The sequence below is a fragment of the Mandrillus leucophaeus genome, unplaced genomic scaffold (genome assembly GCF_000951045.1).
Source record: "Mandrillus leucophaeus isolate KB7577 unplaced genomic scaffold, Mleu.le_1.0 Scaffold73, whole genome shotgun sequence".
Classification (NCBI taxonomy): Eukaryota; Metazoa; Chordata; class Mammalia; order Primates; family Cercopithecidae; genus Mandrillus; species Mandrillus leucophaeus.
Window position 1 is genome coordinate 4,499,798 of NW_012107919.1, and position 15,336 is coordinate 4,515,133.

Consider the following 15,336-nt stretch of genomic DNA (forward strand, 5'->3'; position numbering starts at 1 on the left):
GTTCCAGGGATTCTGACATGGATATCTTTTGGGGGGCTATTTATAGGCTACCACATCAGCCTTGTAGTCTTATTGTGAGGGTTGAATGAAATATACCAATAAAGCAACAATATACCAATATACCAACCGTGGCAACATTGCGAGTGTTTAGTAAGCATTGTCTGCTATTACCAGGCAGATGTTGCTGACTGCAAGGTGATCTTGAAGGAATTTAGCCCAAAGAGGGATAGAGGAAGACAGGAAGGGAACTGGTTGGTGGTAGCTGACCTTCCTCAATTACACATAAGAATCCAAATGTTTTATTTTGATACTCTTTGCCTGTGACTTTCACAAACACCTCTGTAGGGCATAACTCCTTGTGTGATTGATAAGTTGGGGGATATTGAAAGGAATCCAGAAATTGATGCCAAAGGACTTATTTTCCTGTTCTTATTAATCCATATTTGAAAATAACGTATTCATAGAAATTTCATTTCTACTCAAATTCCTAAATGAATAATCTTCAAATTCTGAATAAAGAAAACCTCCTTGTTCTGGAAATTTTTTAATTTTTCATTTTAGTTTCTAATTTCTTCTGTAATATTTAAAACAACCTGGGCATATTTGTGCACTCAATATTCACTTAAAATTGTTCTTTGTTCTGTCACCCAAAATCCCTGTTGGTTTCAAAGGGAAAGAATAAAGATCAAGATCGAATATTTTAATAGCTTCTCATTTTCCCATAGCATTGTCAGGTAAGCCGTCAACACTGAGAATAAATTGACAATTACAAAGCACTTTCTGAGACATTACTTCATTTAAACCTACAAATAATCCTACAGATGGACAAGTATCATGAGTCTCTAGCTCTCTTTTTTTTTTTTTTTTTTTTTTTTTTAGATCTAGAAAATGAAGTAAAAAACTTAAGGCTCAGAAAGTGTAACAACTGAATGAAAGGCAGAACTGGACTGGAACTTGAAGATCCTGACTCCTAATGACACCATTGACAAAGGAGAGGAAAAGAGGATGGAATAAGGTAACCTTGAGCGAAGACAAAGTGTTGGCTGGAAATTCAAGCCTAGAAAAGTCTGAAAGAAGAAAGGCAAACATGTAAAATGAAGGAAGTCAAAATCCCAAGTCAACCTCCTGTTGGCTTCTGGTTTAAAAATGGGAAGATTAGATGCCAATGAGCCAGTGATGTGATGCATTTGACCACGTTCCCTTTGATTCCTTCATTGAGCCCAATGAAATTGCCTTCACACAATACAGGAAAGGGAGTGCATGACCTTATTTGCTAGCTCTTTTTCTTAACCACATCCTCTCACCTGAGCAGGTATCTGAGTAGGTGAGAGATTTTTCTCACGACATGGATAATTGACTGCCCTTGTTTTCTCCCAGAAATATTTCTTCCAAGAAATTGAAAGCCAGAGCACATACAGGTTAATCAGGAGTTGAGGACAATGCTGGCCGCGCTGATTTTAAATATTTATAATTATATAAGTGACAGTTATAGAGTAAGTATACCCACATATGTGTGTTACTCGGCTCCTTTTTCATACTATAATTCCCTCCTCCTTCCAGGAGGGTATCATTTTCCAAATCAACTGCATTTCCTGTTTTTCAACTTTTGCAGCATTGCTTGAAGCACAAGCTATAGGGCAGGTGATATTACAGTTACCAGTCTTTGCAGTGACAGGACCATCAGCATTGCATGAAGGAATGAATGGACTCATTGAAACAATCTGATGCAGAAAGAGAAATCAGGTGTGAAACTACACATTTAGGATCTCAAAATATACTCTAAAGCAGTGGTTCTCAAACATGGCTGCATCTCACAATTACCTTAGGGGCTTAGAAAGCAAGCAAAACAAAAACAGAAACAAGAAACAACTGATGGGTCCCAAAACAGGTAATTGAATTATAGTTTCTATAGGTGAGACATTGGCATCAGATATCTCTGTGTAACCAAGGTTGAGAAACAGTGCTTTAAATAAAGGACTCAATGAAAAGAAACTAATACCATGAAATAATACTCAATGAAAAGAAAATATGAATATATATTCATATTTACATTAAAATATAGCATAAGATTGTAAACAGATCCCACTATACATAAGACCTCAGTATGTCTCAATACATTATTCTGAGGTCTTAGCACTTCTATTATTGCTACAGAAGATTGACTGGGGAATTCAAGTTCAAGTTCAAGATGACTGAATACACCTCTGTTTACTTTTCCTCTCTCCCCAAATTCTCCAACCGCACAAGTTCACTTTAAGTTTCTGCTTGAGTTTTGTCTGGCCAAAAGGAATCACATGGCCAGACTTTAAGATAAGAAATAGAGGCATATACTCTGCCCACTGTGAGACTATGGCAAGGATGCAGGTATTAAAATTACCATTGGAAATGAAGAGATAAAGACAAAAATTCTGTCTACCATGCTAGATATCAGAAAAAGGACAAGAACTAGAACTAGTAGAATGGTGAGAATGTTATTATTAATATATCTAAATATATTTTAAAGATATTTTCAGTGTGTTAAAATTAGGGGAGGCTGGTGAAAGGTAACTGGGAACTCTCTATACTATCTTTGCAACTTTTCTATAGATTTAAAATTATTCCAAATAAAAAATTTAAAAAATTTTTAGGGCTTAATCATGATTTCTAGGAAAATATCGACATCTAATACTGTCATCATCAGGCTGACCACAGTACTTTGTATCCTGTGATTGTCATAGGATTCATAATATCACAATGAGACTATTTTTCCATGGCCGAACTCTGGGTAATATTTAGTAACCACAATAATAGTTGTTAATGTTACTAACTGCATGCTAAATTCTGTGCTAATCATTTAATGCATTATTTCTCTAAATCCTCAATGAAATTTTTTGTGTGGCTACCATTGTTATCCCCATTTGACAGATGAGGAAACAGTGAATCAGAGAGGTAAAATTACTTGCCTAATATCACACAGCTAGATGATGACCAAGGTGAAACTCAAACCTAGATCTAGCTAATTACAGAGCCTACACATTTAAGCTCTGTATTATGTCATCACCCAAATCTATTAATAGTAGGTAAAGCTCTGCTATAATTCCTACATCTAAGATAAGAGAATCTACATCTGTGAGATAAGAGAATATTTATTGTACATATCCAATATGTAGGTATGGCTCTCATCAGAATTGGTAGAATTAGTAGGCTGTGCCTACTCCTTTCCCTCACTCTCCTCCCCTAACTTTCAGTGCATTGTCTTTTTCTCAGGAGTTCCATGTTGTCTGGTCATTTCCTGTTTGGAAATTACCTGATAGGTTAATTCACAGTAAGGTATGAATGATTACTAGCAGTTCCATATGTTAATCCTTCCAGGAGTAAATCAATTTTAAAAGAATATCTACAGACAGTAGTCGTTATCCAAAATCATAAAAATGGTAGCATTTACCCACTGTGGCACCTTAACAGGGGAGATATTTGAGAAAGAGGCCCTTAAACAAAAAAGCATACTGAATAAAAATCACCTACTGCATGTAAATTAATGTATACAGGGCACTAAAATTGACGTCAAAGAGAGTTGAGACCCAGGAAATAAGATTTGTCATCCCCTCTCTTCAGTGACTTATCATCTGGTCAGAAATACTGAAGAATCCAGGTCAGGAGCGATGGCTCACGCCTGTAATCCCAACACTTTGGGAGGCCAAGGCAGGTGGATCACTTGAGGTCAGGAGTTTGAGAAAACCCTGGCCAACATGGCAAAACCCCATCTCTACTAAAAATGCAAAAATTAGCCAGGCATGGTGGTGAGCGCCTGTAATCCCAACTACTCCAGAGGCTGAGGCAGGAGAATCTCGCTTGAATCCAGCAGGCGGAGGCTGCAGTGAACTGAGATTGCGCCACTGCACTCCAGCCTGGGCAACAGAGAGACTGCCTCAACAATAACAACAAAAAGAAATACCAACGCATCCACAAAATCATATAACAAAGCACCCCATAATGTGGTACTCAGCATTTTCAAAGGAACCTTAGAGGAGTTGAAACGATGGACCAGGTTCACAGGTCCAAACACCAGCCTGATTTAAAATGTTCCTACTAAAAACAAGTGTGGTGGTGGTATGCCTTTTATTTGTACTAGAGTTGACTTATTATTACTATTATTATTTTAAATTTTAGAGACGGGTCTCAGTAGCCCAGACTGGAGTGCAGTGATGCCATCACAGCTCACTGCAGCCTTGAACTCCTAGGCTTAAGCAATCCACTGACCTCAGCCTCCCTGAGTAGGCAGGACCTCAGGCGCATGTGCCACTGAGCCCAGCGTACATCTGGATTTTAATAGCACTGTTTCTGAGCTCTTATATTAGTATTGATGTTGTCATTTTGGTTGCTATTTTTGTTAAAGGAGGACTTATTGTGTACAAACTACCCTCCTCACACTTTTTCATTTTTCTCTCCAACACTCCTTTGAGGTCTATTTAGATGAGGAAGCTGACTACCTTGGTATGTGCCCAAGGTTTTACCACCAATAAACAGTGGCTCCGGGTTTCAAACACTGCCCTCCACATACCTTGCCTCTTTTCAGCTCCTATCAGTGTATGGCCCCCATGGCATGGATCTAATCAGGAGAAGCTACACGAGTAACATGAACAAGGACTATCTAATCCTAAAAAGTTATTAACTAGTAACAGGGGATTAAGTACTGAGGGGATTTAGTTGTATACGATTGTTCAGTGTCTTTAAGGATTCCCAGCGTCCCAAGCCAAACTGTTAACTCAAGGCAAAAAAAGTGTTTGTGCTTCTGTTATATTCCCCTATGATGCCAAACACAATCCTGGGCATAAAATAACTCAGGCGTTTACACCCAAGTTCAAATCCTCACTTTGCTACTTACCAGCTGGGTGACCTTGAGCAAATCACTTAGCCTCTCTATAAAACAAGGATAATAATGCCTATATTAAAGGGTTATAGAAAGAATAAAGTGACATAATAAATACAAATGACTCAGCTAACTAAGTGGTGGCTACTACTGCTACTACTACTATTATTATCATTATTAAGATTCCCTAGTTCTTCTTCTGAAATGCTGCCCAGTATAATAATTAGGATGATATTTGAAAATCAACAAGACATCCTTTGACCTCATTTGCAGGCAAATCTGTCCTTTGGCCTGCCGTAAGGAACTACCATATGTTACCCAGCCCTATTTTGAACATCAGCTTTTTTTCTTTCTTTACAACAATATTTAATGTTAGCATCAGCTCAATATCCACCCTCCCTTATCAAAAACCTCTGAAGCACCAGCCTAGTGAAAGTTGGTTTTCTTTAATCCAAGGGTGATATTTCTGTGCCTGGTTAACTTTCCTCTAGCTTTCAACATGAGCCAATTGGCTTTAATCACAGGATGTTATTGAAAAAGATTGGGAAGATTATGGGGAGTAATAGAGATAATTGCCAAGGAGAAACAAGAAAAAAAAATGAATCTTCCATCTCAGGGAGAAATAAATGGCTTTATTACGGGGTCAGGAGGGATGATCCTAAAATTCCCTGTTCAAGAGAAAATGCATAATGGTAGTTTGGGAGTTGGAGAATTTGGCAGCAACAACATCCATGAATCAAAACAACTTTTAAGGGACAACCTCAGGGGATTGCATTTCTATAAAAGGAATGAGATGTTTTTCTTTATGCTGCTGAAAATGCAGAATCAGAGCCGACTAGAAACACTGCTAGCTCCTTTGTCATTATATGCAAAGGACAAGAAGAAACATGATGTTCCACTATAATAGGGCCATAGGCAAAAATCTCTCCAAGTTTTCTGAAACTATTTGGGCAAGTCTCAGGAAGCAGAAAAAAATATTTTAACATAAAACTTTGTTCAGAAGGAATTTTTCTGGGTTATTGTCTCTATAATAATGGAAAGCTTTAAATTTGAGCCCCACTTCTCCTTCTTCCAAATGCACAAAGACCAGCCGTCTGGAGTTGTGGTTGCTCTGAATGGCATTTTAGAACAAGCTGGGAATGTGAGTGGTCTCACACTATAGGGCACTGCAACTCTGCACAGAATGTCCCCAGGACTGCCAGTCAGCAAGTGCTTCAGGGACCTTGATTTTAAGTAGAGGAGCTGAGGTCCATCCTGCTCTCACTTAGAGCTGACCATGAACTCTTAAAATCCTGATGATAGAGACTCACAGAAAGGCTCAGAGAGAAGATAACATGAATACTAAAAGGTTCATTTTCCATTTACACTGAAATTATTGTCTTCTCATCAACTGACTTATTTTAGAACTACCACATTTCTCAGCAATATTCAATGTTATATTTTTCCTCAATAATTTATTCTATTCTTAAATATTAATATTTGCATGTCCACTTTGTGCAAAAGAAGAAAGCAAGGACCCAGAACTGATGTGATTACTTCCAAGCTCTCCCAATGTTGGGGGTGGGGGAATCTGAGCATCCCACGAAGCCCACCTTGGCTCTTCTGCTTCCCAAGGAAGCCTAGTCAGAGAGTCACCTGCCCTGAGACTGACACTTACAGGTTTTCCTGGCAATCTCCCGGGGAATGGCAGCTCCTTAATGGAAGCAATCTAAATCCAGTGCAGTGAACAAATGCTACCAAGACAAAGAACTTTTTTTTTTTTTTTTTTTTTTGAGACGGGGTTTTGCTCTTGTTGCCCAGGCTAGAGTGCAATGGCACGATCTTGGCTCACTGCAACCTCTGCCTCCCGGGTTCTAGTGATTCTCCTGCCTCAGCCTCCAAAGTAGCTGGGATTACAGGCGTGCTGTAATTTTTTGTATTTTTAGTAGAGACGGGGTTTCACCATGTTAGCCAGGATGGTCTCGATCTCCTGACCTCGTGATCTGCCCGTCTCGGCCTCCCAAAGTGCTGGGATTACAGGCTTGAGCCACCGCGCCCGGCCAAGACATAGAACTTAAAATGAGATACTGACTTTTAGGCCCCAACATTATTGCCCATGCCCCTGGAACTTGCTTCACCCTGACGAGTTTATTTATTAATATGGAAAGTTAAATGCTCACATTTTTAAAATGTCATGTGTCTTATCAGGATCTTGGATACATCTTCAGTTAAGGCCTTCAATATATAAAAGTTAGTTTCGACATTGGGAAATACTTGGAAGGCCAGCATTACAAGAATGAATGTATGGATATAAATAATTACTGGAATTTGATTACATCACTCACTCTTTCCACCAACTCCTATTCTTAAAAGAATGGTATCTGATTGGAATTGTTTAAATATTTTCATTATTTCTCCTCAAGAGCAACTCAGACTTCAAGCTTAATTAGAATGAAATCGGCACCATGAACAAATTTTATTTAATGTTAATTTACTGACTAAGAGGCCATTAATACATAATCCATAATCCATAATACATATATATGTGTCCCTAATAGCATAATTTTTTTTTTTGAGATGGAGTTTGGCTCTTGTTGCCTATGCTAGAGTGCAATGGCACGATCTTGGCTCACTGCAACATCCGCCTCCCAGTTTTAAGGTATTCTCCTGCCTCAGCCTCCCTAGTAGCTGGGATTACAGGCATGCACCACCACGCCTGGCTAATTTTGCATTTTTAGTAGAGACAGGGTTTCTCCATGTTGATCAGGCTGGTCTTGAACTCTCAACTTCAGGTGATCCACCCACCTTGGCTTCCCAAAGTGCTAGGATTACAGGCGTGAGCCACAGCACCCAGCCCCTAATAGCAGAATTTTTAAAAATTGCAGCCCAAGTCACAACATTTGAATTTTAAAATCCACTACAAGGATGAGAAAATCCATTTATTGTACTAAACTCATTGAAAGCAAATACCTTTTTAGTAACCAAATAATGCATACCCTTGGGGAAGGTAAATTGCAGCTCATTTCCTACTCAGGTAATTACATTCTCTGCTGGTTTTAATTTCCTCCCAAGGTTCTGTGCTGTACGCAAGGCTCTCCCAGATTTGGCTTTGAACCTCCAGACTCTGGAGTCCATTAAAGAATCGTCCCCACTTTCTCTGAGCAGCTCCTTCCCAAATCCCAGGCAGAATTATTCTTATGATGGGTTTGACTATTTATTCATGTGTCTGCCACCCAGAACTGAGAGCTTCTTCCCAGGGGGCCCTATCTAAGAGCAATCACAGCTTATTACCTGTCTAAGATTCAAGGCTGGATGGCTTTTAATTTTTTGGTGCTTAATGTAGAGAAAATAGAATTGCTTTTGGTTGATCCTGCCAAACTCCACAATGCATATACCTGCCTTATTTTCCAATGGGTATTAGGAGGTTAGCAGCACAAAACTATCCAGGAACCAGTGCAGTGGAAAAACTGGGTGAAGGGCCATATTCCTATATATGGCTACTAGCTCTGTGACTATCTGGTTAACCTTACCCAAGTTATTTAAGGTCTCTGGGTCTCAGTTTCCTCGTCTTTCAAAATGAGTTTAACACATGATTTTTATAAAAAGAAAATGAAACTATGGGTATAATATCATATAGATATACATATGAATACAGGGTATTATGATCATTTAGAAAATACAAAACTACTCCTTGAAAGATATAGGTACACTGTGCATCATGTTCAGCCATCAGAGCATTACTTTATTTATTTACTTATTTATTTATTTTTGAGACAGAGTCTGGCTCTGTCACCCAGGTTGGAGTGCAGTGGCGCAATCTTGGCTCACTGCAACCTCCACCTCAAGTGATCCTCCCACCTCAGCTTCCTGAATAGCTGAGACTAAAGGTGTGCACTACCATGCCCAGTTACTTTTTGTATTTTTAGTAGAGACAGGATTTCACCGTGTTGGCCAGGCTGGTCTTGAACTCCTGACCTCAAGTGATCCATCCATCCCTGCCTCCCAAAGTGTTGGGATTACAGGCGTGAGCCACCAGGCCTGGCCCAGAGTACCACTTTACAAACATTATGGGGAATGTTATAAAGAAGGTTGTGCCAATTATATCAAAGAAAGGTTTTTTAATTCTTAAATTGACAGATAAAATTGTATATGTCATATATAACATGATGTTTTCAAGTATGCATACATTGTGAAATGGCTACATCTAGATAATCAACATATGCATTACCTCACATAGTTATCATTTTTCTGGTAGGAACATTTTATATCCTCTTTCTTAGCAATTTTCAAGAATACAATATATTATTAACTAGAGTCACCATATGGTACAATCGATCTCTTGAACTTATTTCTCCTTTATAAATGACATTTTGTATTCTTTGACCAATATTATAGAAAGTATATTAATAGAGCTATAGTGAAACCTTTAACAAAAGTACAAGTTTTTAATAAAAATGCAAGGCAATGCTCTCTTTTCCAAATTTTGGTCTATGTTAAATTGTCGGTAAAGGCCAATCTGGTTTCCTATAGTTGCCTGAGCCTGGAAGAAGCAGTTATACCTTCATTGACAAACAATTTCACTCTCTCTATAAATCAACATCATTTCCTGCTGGCCCCCTCCAAGATTCAGCAGGTGTCATAAGGTTGCCAGGTAGAATAATGATTCAGGACCCACAGACCACACTGTCTTATTGAACTGCTCCCAAGCTCACTGGCTCTGGGACCAATAAATCATTGCTTTACAAGTCATCTGGAATGCAAGGTACAGCACAGAGTCAAGAGTCAAGTTTCCATGGTTCTGTTAGGAAGTATTCATTATGGGGGTGGGTATTTTAATTTTTTATCTTTTTAGTCACAAAATAATCTTTATCTTAATTCTTTGAATGGCTTTCTATCTGTATGTTTTTTATCCTCTGAATATTTAATCATCCCACATCAGTGTTCAGATACCACTGTTTTTTTCTCTTTATTTTGAAGCTCTTCCAGAGCCCCTGTCGTTTGTTAAAATGTAGAACTCAGGATTCTTTCTGGTGTGGCTTCCACTTTATTCTATCCCACTTCCTATGGAGATTACACACTCAGTAAAGAGTCGGCCTGTTTTTGGTGTCCCTAGCAGATGGAGACAAAGTTATTTCCCACTTTTGCTCCAAGAAACAAGGCAATGTTGTGTTGCCAAGTTTTTGCTTTTTTTTTAATTGAGCAATTAGAAAAATGGTAATACCAGTCTCTCCCCTTTGTAGGACCTTTACCATTTATAAAGCTCTTGTCCCTCCGTTTGCTCACCACCCTGATCTCTCCTAAGAGAATTGACTATAAAATGTGCTTCTAGATGCCAGAAAGAGCATAGGAGAGGGATAATAACTTTGTGTTTTAAGCAACATTTCAGACTGCAGAAGTAATGAGATTTGCTAATGAAACTGAAAACACAACAAGCTTCTCTGTGTCTTATTAATTTCTGCCTATTTAATCATCCCACTTTGTTGATGGTACCTCTTGTGTTATTTTTAACTGTCCCATCTTAATTTTCATAGGAAATATCTGAGCTGAAAACTTTACAATGTCCTTACAAATTAAGAGCTATGGTTTGACCTCAAAGTTAGGACTAGAAAAAGGTCGGGGGGAGGGCAATCCCTCATTTTCATTCCTCTAGGATGAATAATCTTTGACGCATGAATAATGTTTCAGTTACTAAGAAAAATAAACGTGGACCTGGCACAGTGTCTCATGCCTGTAATCCCACTACTTTGTGGGCCGACGCAAGAGGATCACTTGAGCTCAGGACTTTGAGACCAGCCTGGGCAACGTAGCAAGACCTCATCTCTACAAAAAATAAAAACTTTTAGCCAGGTGTGGTGGTGTGCACTTGTAGTCCCAGCTACTCAGGAGGCTAAAGTGGAAGGATTGCTTGAGCTCAGGAGGTCAAGGCTGCAGTGAGCTATGGTTGCCCCACTGCACTCCAGCCTAGGTGACAGAGCAAGAGCCTCTCTCTAAAGAAAGGAAAAGGAAACAAGAACTAGACTTCAAATGTCAAAGGAGTTTATGAACAAGAATTTGCGTTCTTTGTACAAAAGAAGAATCCATGAACACTATGATAATAAATGTAGGGCAAGCAAGAGCCACCGATGAATGCTAAAATAAGTGGGTAAAACTCTCAGGAGAGGCAGGACAGTTGCATAGCCTTGAAGTTAATTCCCTCAAAATAAATAACTGTGGTGATTCTAACATGTATCTACAAATCATTTGATTTTCCTTTCTCCAGGAGATGGAACTTAAACTCCCCTACCCTTGAGTGTGAGCTTAACCTAGTGACTTACTTGTACCAAATAGGCTATAGAAAAGGAAGAATTGTCACCTTACACGGCAAAATCTGGTAGACACTTTAACCAAGTGCCCAAGGTTAACATTGCTGTAATAAGATTCACCAACATTTTATAATGTGATGAGATGAGAGGAACATATCACTTCTGTGATATTCTTCCCCCAAATCTGTAACTCCAGAAATCATGAGAAAATGCAGATAAACCCAAATTGAGGGACATTCTACAAAACAGCTGACCACTAGTTCTCAAAATGTCAAGGTCATGAAAGACAAGGAAAGAGAAAAGAGGGGAAAAATTATAAATAGAGACTAAGAAGACAGATTAACTAGATGCAACATAGTACTCTGGATTGGATGCTGTACAGAAAATAAGACATTAATGGCAAAGCTGGTGAAATCTGAACAAAGACTATAGTTTACTTATTAGTAATGTGTCAATGTTAATTTCTCAGTTTTGATAAATGTGTTATGGTTATGTCAGATGTTAACAGAGGAAACTGGAAGAAGACTCTACAAGAACTCTCTACCATCTTTGCAACCTAAAATTATTTCTTAAAACGTTCTTTTAAAATAAGCTGCATGTTTATGGGCACATTTAACATAAGCACAGGCAAAGCTAACATTCATTCATTCTTTCATTCAGTTTGTTCTATATATATTTACTGAGCGCCTGTGCTCTGCCAGGAACCATTCTAGGCACAGAGGAGACCATGTTGAACATGACTGAGATGCCCACACTCATGGAACTTACAGCCTAACAGAAATAACAGGTATAATGAGTGATACAACAGACAGGTTGCTATAGAAGTATATAACAGGGTACCAAACCTAGGGTCAGGGAAGGCTTCCCTAAAGCAGCAGATGATTTCACTGAGATCAGAGGCTAGTGTTAGATGGGGGCTAGGGCTGTCTAGACACAGAGGGGACCCTTCCAGGCAGAAGGAACAACATGACGAGGACCGAAGGAAGGATGGATCAGAAAGAAAGCCAAGAACTGGGGTTAGAGGGTAGAAAACAGGATCCGGATAGAAAGGCCAAGGCTAGAACATGCAGGGTCTGATAGGTCAGGAAAAAGGATTTGGGATTTTGTTCTAAAGTAATGAGAAGCCACTGGGAGAGTTTTAAGGAAATTATGTAACTGTGTTGCAATCTATTTCTCTTAATGTGTGTATTTGCTAGAGTTCTCAGTCAGTTCAGTACTGTTCATGTTTGGGAGTGTGTTAAATTTCCTAATTGTTAGTAAACCTTCATAAGAAACATGTCATTTATTTTCTACTCTGACTTCGTCTCTGCTTTCAGTTCTTATTTTAGAAGTGGGGAGGGGAGTGAACATTTAACTAATTGTACCAGGATCTAATACCCCAGGAAACAAAGTAATCCCTTCATTGATATAAGTCATAGTTCAAGTTAGACCTTTGTTATCCAAGGACTCTTTTTGAGGGGGGAAAATGGCAACAGAAGGCTTCTTATGGGCATTTTTGCTGGTGCAGGGAACCTCCCTTCTGTTGCCATTTTTCCCCCTTGAAAAGAGCCCTTGGATAACAAAGGTTCAAACTACTACTTACCCCAAAAGCTCTTTAACCTTCAGGCAATCAGTAGAGTAGAAATCTTTATTGACTGAGCCATACTGTAGGTGAGAGGGAGTCTGAGCAAGTGAAGATATTTACCCCTTGACCCCTCGGAACTTGAACAACCTTCTTTGAGGGTGTTCTCCCCACTGCCAGGGTCTTGGTGGGAGGCAGGGCCCTATCTCCCACTGTAGATGCATAAGAATTAGAAACATAACTTAGGTTCAGCTATCTTGAATCGTAAGTAGATAATGAAAAAACACAAGGGCTAGAATTCTTCCTGGTGGGGATGGAATACTGTCAATCCAGTCCAGGGACATTGATGGTGGCAGTTTCAGCAGAGGTGTTCAGAAACCAGGTAAGTCCTATGGCATGATTTAGGCTACAGTTCTGCTGCCAGTCTCCCTTGGCTGCTGCACATTCATTGACACTAATTCTCTGTGGGTGATCCAGTATCTTCTCAATAGGTTCTTTATCTGCAGGTCTTTTTCTGGTATTGGTGACCAGGAACCCTAGTTATAATAATAACTTACATTGGCATAGCTATCATTATTTGTCACACACTATTCTACATACTTTGCAATATATACTATTGCCTTTAGTGCTAGTAAAAGAGAGAAATAGGTTTCTCTGCTGACAGATGGAAGCCATGTGGCAGAGTAATTTAATAAGAAAAACTGGGCCAAGTGCAGTGGCTCACACCTGTAATCCCAGCACTTTGGGAGGCTGAGGCAGAAGGATTGCTTGAGTTCACAAGTTTGAGACCAGCCTGGGCAACATGATGAAACCTCATCTTCACAAAAAAAATACAGAAAATTAGCCAGGCATGGGGGTGCACACTTGTAGTCCCAGCTACCTGGGAGGCTGAGGTGGGAGGATGGCTTGAGCCTGGGAGGTAGAGGTTGCAATGACCTGAGATTGCACTTCTGCAGTCCAGGCTGAGCAATAGAGCCAGATCTTGTCAAAAAAAAAAAAAAAAAAAAAAAAAAAAAAGAAAGAAGAAAAGAAAAACTAAAGTGGACTTTTATCAGCCTAGAGATTAAACATACTTTTTTCTCTACTAGTAAGAAATTGGAAGTAACCTGAAAAGTCTGAGAATGGGAAAATAAGCGGGCAAATTATAATGCCACCACTCAAGGGACTAGTATGCAGCCATTTAAAATAATAATTAGCAAAACTGAAACGTAAAATGAGAAAAGCTTGTGGTTACAGTGGAGTAAAAATGTGAAAGCAAATTGCCAAGGAGTCGAAGGATTACAAAACATTCAAGGCTGTTTTGTTAGGGTGGTGATTATAGGTGAAGATACCCCTCTATTTCTAAACTCCCTCCAATGTTGTTATATTGTGTTTCTAATTTTAAAAGGAAACACACTTTCCCTCACTCTATATTTGTCCCAGTGCTCCAGGATGACTCTTCTCCAAGTGTGGGAAAATCCCTATAATCATCCCCTTAGCAGCCATTTAAGACAATGAACTTCAGGGCTACTTCTAAGTCTATGCAAACAGGGTGGATTTTGACCCCAATATTCCACTGAAGTTTTGAGTACCAAATCCCAGGATATACCAAAATTTCAATCCCCATCACCTTCTGTTCTGAGATTAAAACCCTAATACAGAAGTACATATTTGGGAATGTGAATCACCACTTCACTGACCCAATTCTTTTTGATGGACTACAGTTTTCTGCTTCACACAAGGAGCTGGGAGATCCATTTCGGTTCACGTAAATTTGTAGAAATGAGACATCACTCCTTTAATTCACACTTTTACCTTCCATGCAGGTTCATTCCCAGAGGTCTTCTATACTCACAACTTGTAATGTTCTTGTCTACATTCCCAACCTTCCTTCCTATCTCTCTGCTTCCCAGGCTTGAAAACCTACCTCCTGTGTGAAATCTTTCCCAGTTCCCTAAGGAATTCTCCCTAAGACACCAAAAAAAAAAAAAAATCATAAAATAAACTTAATATTAGTTGAGCTACTAATCGAATGAAATGAAAAATTGCCATTTTGGTAGGTAAAAACTAGTCTAATGTCTACAATTTCTTTTTTTTTTTTCTTTTGAGATGGAGTCTTGTTCTGTTGCCCAGGCTGGAGTGCAGTGGCACAATCTCGGCTTACTGCAACCTCTGCCTCCCAGGTTCAAGTGATTCCCTGCCTCAGCCTCCTGAGTAGCTGAGATTACAGGTGCCTACCACCACGCCTGGCTAATTTTTGTATTTTTAGTAGAGACAGGGTTTCACCATGTTGGTCAGGCTGGTCTCGAACTCTTAACCTCAAGTGATCCATCCATCTCTGCCTCCCAAAGTGTTGGGATTACAGGCGTGAGCCACCGCCTATAATAATTTTGTATTATTCAGCCTAATTAATAGCAGGTGGCATCGAATACAGTGTATAACTTTGGTGGCCAGTGGGTCATACTCCAATGGCTCTGAGGTCTCTTACTGTTGCGCCTCAGAATCTGCAGGGTTCTAAGGTCTACCTTCACATTGGTTTTAACAGGTGAGTACCACATCTACAAGTTGGATATCTTTTTCACATGTTCCAGAGAATCATAGTTTGCATCTAGCTGAGACATTTCAAGAAAGGAACTTTGAAGTCACTTCTGACCTGGACCCTGCTA